This window comes from Hypanus sabinus, chromosome 10 (assembly GCF_030144855.1).
Source record: "Hypanus sabinus isolate sHypSab1 chromosome 10, sHypSab1.hap1, whole genome shotgun sequence".
Classification (NCBI taxonomy): domain Eukaryota; kingdom Metazoa; phylum Chordata; class Chondrichthyes; order Myliobatiformes; family Dasyatidae; genus Hypanus; species Hypanus sabinus.
The window spans coordinates 109255554-109261553 of NC_082715.1; positions in this window are offsets into that span (position 1 = coordinate 109255554).

The following is a 6000-nucleotide window of genomic DNA, read 5'->3' on the forward strand; positions in this document are numbered from 1 at the left end:
CTTTCTCAGATATACTGCCGATAAAAACTGTTGTAGTCAGATCACCACTTTCATGGTTCCTCTGAGCACCATGGTCCTTCCTTAGTCCAAGATCCTTTACAACCAGACGCACAGACCAACACCTGTTTGCCCTGCGATGGGCAACAGTTCATGTTGTTCAGCATGGAGACAGTTGTGGCATCACGCAGTAACTTTCTTAATTTGCTTTCAGTTGGCTTCATTGCAGGATATGTGTCATGTAAATGATGGATAACTTGTAGTTGCCTCAGCCAAACACAACGCCACAATTCTGCGTCTCCTGTTTTTACCACATACAAACCCAATGTGGCTTGTTTGTTGTATTTTGCTGTCATGAGTATCGTTCTTACAGGTGTTATCTTTCTCCAGTATAACATCTTAGTTGTAGATCTGCAGGCTTCAGTTCAGTATCTTTGAAATGCCATTCAAACTCATTTTGTGGAATGACTGGAACAGCCGAACCAGCATCTAATTCTACTTTTAATTAATGTGCCATTCTCTTCTAGTGTAAGCCATATTGCTTACCTATTGTTAATTTTCACACCGTGAATCTCAAGGCTACTCAGTCCAGTGTCACATGCATCATCAGCATGCAGATTAGTGCTCTTTCTCAAACTTGACTTTTTATCTTTTTCTCTTCCCTGTGCAGTCCATTTATCTTTGCCTGCCTGACATGCTCTTTGTACCTGCCCTACTTTGTCATATTTTCTGCAAGTTTCACCTTTAAATCTGCATTGGTCTGGTGTATATGAGCCCCTGCCACATTGGTAACACAATTTTTCAGCCAGGCTAGTTTATGTTTAGATATTACAGTTTTGTTCACACTCATTTTCATTCCTGACTGCAATTCAATTGTGTCTCTGTCTATTCTAACAGCTCTTTTAAATCTAAGTTGTGCCTCAGTTAGAAGCCATTTTTGAATGCTTTCTTGTAAGATTACACAAACTAAATGATCTCTCAGTGCATCATTAAGCCCATTACCAAACTGATAATGCTCAATCTTTTCAATTCAGCCACGTATATTGAAATGGACTTGTCTTCTTTTTGATTCTGCTTATGAAACCTAAAACATTTTGCAATCAACAATAGCTTTGGTTCTAAATGTTCCTGCATTATTTTGACAATATAGGCAAAGCTCATTTCTGTTGGTTTGGTTGGAGCAGTCAAACTTACGAGCAAACTATATGCCTTTAAACCCAATGCTCTTGGAAAAATTGGTACTTGTTTCTCGTTAGCTATTTTGTTTGCTTCAAAATATTGTTGAATTAGCTCAGTATATATGAAGCAGTTACACATTGTGTAAACAAACTTGTCAATCTTTCCAATACAGCCAGCCATTTCTGATTTTTTGAAATGATTATTATCACCCCGTATGAATCCATGAATTTTATGACTTTTTAAATAAACTCAAACACGTCTTCTCTTCCAAAGAACATGCGCTGTGCTGCTTTTTCAAAAACTTTACTGTCTGCATGTGCTAAGCTGTAATTTTTTTTTAGTACAAACATCTCTCTGTCCTTCAACAGGCTGTTACTGGTGTCAGGTTTGTTTTAAAAATACCTCATCACCAATGTTACATTTTATAATTTGAAAACATTAAACCAATTCAAAGGAAGACACAGGAGTTTGAAAATACAGGTCTAAATTTGGGTTTACTTTAAGCGAGGCGTGTGCATATCAGATGGTAGTGTGATGACATATACATTTCACATATTTATACATAAAACCCACAATGAATCATTTCAACAGACAAGAATGCTTAATCAAACAATATAAATACAAGATTACTCAAATACTACAGAAATATTAAATACACAACAGGGAGGGATTGTTTTCCCTGGGAGAAGTAGCCTTATAAAGGTTTATCAAACCATCAATAGATAAGGTGGATGATTATAGTTTTGTTTTCACAGGGTAAAGGAGTCTAAAATTCGAGGACACAGAGGTTGGTGGGTACATGGAACAACTTGTGAGAAAAGATGGTAGAGGCAGGTGGAATTACAATGTTTAAAAGATGGCTACATTGATTGGAAAGGATTATGGCAGAGATTTCCAAACTCCCGGGGGGAGTGGGAGTTTCTAAGGGTGTGAACAAGACAAAGAAGTAAAATTCAGATCTGCACTTTCGAATGGTCCCATTTCTCTAGCCCATGGCCCAACTGAGATATCGCTGCCCCACATTATGTGTCTTCAGGCAGAGCCAGGTATTGTCTGACTATGATAGTGTCAATTCTCAACTATTTTGAGAGCTTTGTACTGAGAATGATGACCAGTTTGAACACTCACTGTTGCACACAGGAGTCAGGTGGCTCGCAAAAGTAAACTGCCTGAAATGCTTTTATGCTGTGAAACTGTGATAAAATTATTTAAACACTCGAATGCTTCATTCAGTAACCAACTCAAGAATATTAAGCATGACATTGCTTATTTGTTAGAATTATTCACAAAGTTTAATGAAATCTACCTTCCGTTGCAAGGAAATTATGTGAATCTTATCAAACTCAAATCAGTTGTCTCCACATTTCTGTTGAAGTGAACCCTATATAAGTGCAACATTGGCCGTCGTGTCCTTTTCCAATTCCTGAGCCTCTCTGAGTTGGAAGAGACAGGAGGAATACCAGATAATGAACTGTCCCACCTGGGTGATCTGCATAAAGAGACGTCAGAGAGATTTCAGCATCTACTCTCGATCCAAATTCCAGATTGGGTAATGAATCCATTCCTGACACTTGTAATGAGGCACTAAAAGGAAGGACAGAGGAAAAAGTGATCTCACTACAAAATCACTTTGAGATGAAGCCGAGCTTCAAAAAATCATATCAACACTTTTGGCTCCAGAAAGGAAACTCTGAACACTATCTTGCAGTGGAAAAAAGGACTAGGTGGTCTTTTTTGCCTTTCCAACATCATACTAAGTGGAGCACAGTTTCAGTGCCGTACCCAACTTCTTTCAAAGGAACAAAACAGACTACAAATTACTGAACTTGGGGATTGGAGACTTCTTAAGGGTGACATTCAGCCTGATGTTGAGAAGCTGGTATCACTGGACCAAGCCCAACCATCCCATTGAAAGGCAAAAAAGCAAAGTAGTGAATAATGTACACTCTAAAATTGGTGATGAAAATAGTTTTTTACGATAATTGAATAAAGAAATAATTTTAATTGTAGCTTTAAATAGATTTGAACTATTTTTGCAACTATTTGTTACTGCTTTGCATATTTAGTTCCTATTTTTGTTTACTGTACATCATAAATCTAAGTTCTTTACAGTATTTATGCAATTGCCAGAAAGGGAGAGGGGCACTGGGGAAGTGGCCTGGGAGCTAAGAGGCAGTGACCCAAAAATGTTTGGTAACTACTGGTTTAGAGGGACATGGGTCAAATGCAGGCAAATGGAAATGACCTTCGGAATCACATTCACAAGCTCAGCCACCATAACAATATTATAGACCAGTGAGTCCTACTTCAGTGGTTGGTAAGTTGATGGACAAGATCCTGAGAGGCAGGATTTACGAACATTTGGAAAGGCATAATAAGATTAGGAATAGGCAGAACGGCTTTGTCAAAGGCAAGTCGTGCCTTACAAGCCTGATTGAATTTTTTGAGGATGTGACTAAACACATTGATGGAGGTAGTGCCATAGATGTAGAGTATATAGATTTTAGCAAGGCATTTGAAAAGGTACCCCATGCAAGTCTTATTGAGAAAGTAAGAAGGCATGGAATCCAAGAAGACATTGCTTTGTGGATCCAGAACTAGCAGAAGGCAAAGTGTGGTTGTAGACAGGTGATTTTCTGCATGGAGGTCAGTCACCAGTGATGTGCCTCAGGGATCTGTTCTGGGACCCCTACTCTTCGTGATTTTTATAAATGACCTGGATGAGGAAGTGGAGGGATGCGTTAGTAAATTTGCTGATGACACAAAGGTTGGGGATGTTGTGGATAGTGTGGAGGGCTGTCCGAGGTTACAGCAGGGCATTCATAGGATGCAAAGCTGGGCTGAGAAGTTCAATCCAGATAAGAGTGAGGTGGTTCATTTTGGTAGGTCAAATATGATGGCAGAATATAGCATTAATGGTAAGACTCTTGGCAGTGTGGAGGATCAGAGGGATCTTGGGGTCTGAGTCCATAGGACCCTCAAAGCAGCTGCACAGATTGACTCTGTGGTTAAGAAGGTGTATGGTGTATTGGCCTTCATCAATTGAGGGATTGAGTTTAAGAGCCGAGAGGTAATGTTGCAACTATATAGGATCCTGGTCAGACCCCACTTGGAGTAATATGCTCAGTTCTGGTCGCCTCAATACAGGAAGGATGTGGAAACCATAGAAAGGATGCTGAGGAGATTTACAAGGATGTTGCCTGGATTGGAGAGCATGCCTTATGAGAATAGGTTGACTGAACTCAGCCTTTTCTCCTTGGAGTGAAGGAGGATGAGAGGTGACCTGATAGAGGTATACAAGATGATGAGAGGGATTAATCATGTGGATAGTCAGAGGCTTTTCCCCAGGGCTGAAATGACTAGCATGAGGGGGCATAGTTTTAAGGTGCTTGGAAACAGGTACAGAGGAGATGTCAGGGGTAAGTTTTTTACCACAGAGAGTGGTGAGTGTGTGGAATGGGCTGCCAGCAGTGGTGGTGGAGGCAGAAATGATAGGGTCTTTTAAGAGACTCCTGGATGGATACATGGAGCTTAGTAAAATAGAGGGCTGTGGGTAAGCCTAGTAATTTCTAAAGTAGGGACATGTTCGGCACGACTTTGTGGGCCGAAGGGCCTGTATTGTGCTGTAGGTCTTCTATGTTTCTAACAAGGAAGAAGTCTGGGACCTCAGAGATGCAGTAGTTGCAATCGATGTCCTGAGTCCAACTGTTGTAACTGCAAAGGAGACCCTTCCTTTCTGCCAAAGGGTAAGTAATCTCAGGAGCCACCAGGTCACAGAGTGGATTCCCACTACCTAGCAGATATGACCGTACCAGCAGTGCAACGGCCAGAGAGGCACACTTTTGGCTCTATATGTGATGCATCTGGAAAGGCTGCTTTCTATGGTACAGCACATTAATATAATCAGCGAAGGTCAAACCAGACGTGCCAATCCAGATGTACTGCGGAGATCATTCTAACTGGCTGCATCACCATCCGATATGGGGGGGTGGGGTGGGGTGACTGCACAGGATCAAAATGAGCTGCAGTGAGTTGTAAACTTATTCTGCTCCATCATGGGCACTAGCCTCCATAGTATTGAAGACATCTTCAAAGAGCAATGCCTCAAAAATGCGGCATCCATCATTAAGGACCCCCATTAACCAGGACATGCCCTGATGTCATTGCTACCATCAGGAAGGAGGTTCAGGAGTCTGAAGACACACACTCAATGATTCAGTATGAGTTTCTACCCCTCTCCCCTCAGATTTCTGAATGGACGATGAACACATGAGCACTACCTCACTATTTTAAAAATATTTTTGGACTTATTTTGTTTAATTATTTTTATATATCTACTTAATGTAATTGAATGTTTTTTCTCTATTATTATGTATTGCATTGTACTGCTGCCACAAAGACAACATCTTTCAAAATATATGCTGGTGATATTAAACCTGATTCTGATTCTGAAGTCACCTGGGCCAGATGAACTGCACACGAGGGTCCTGAAATAAGTAGCTGAAGAGATTGTGGAGGCATTAGTAATGATCTTCCAAGAATCACTAGATTTTAGAATAGTTATGGAGGACTGGAAAATTGCAAATACCACTCCACTCTTTAAGAAGGGAAGGAGGCAGGAGAAAGGAAATTACAGGCCAGTTAGCCTGACCAGTGGTTGAGAAGATGTTGTAGTCCATTATTAAGAACAGGGTTTTGGAATACTTGGAGGCGCATGATAAAGTAGGCCAAAGTCAGCATGGTTGGGAAATCTTGCCTGACAAATCTGTTGGAATACTTTGAGGAAATAAGAAGCTGGATAGACAAAGGAGTGTCAGTGGAGAC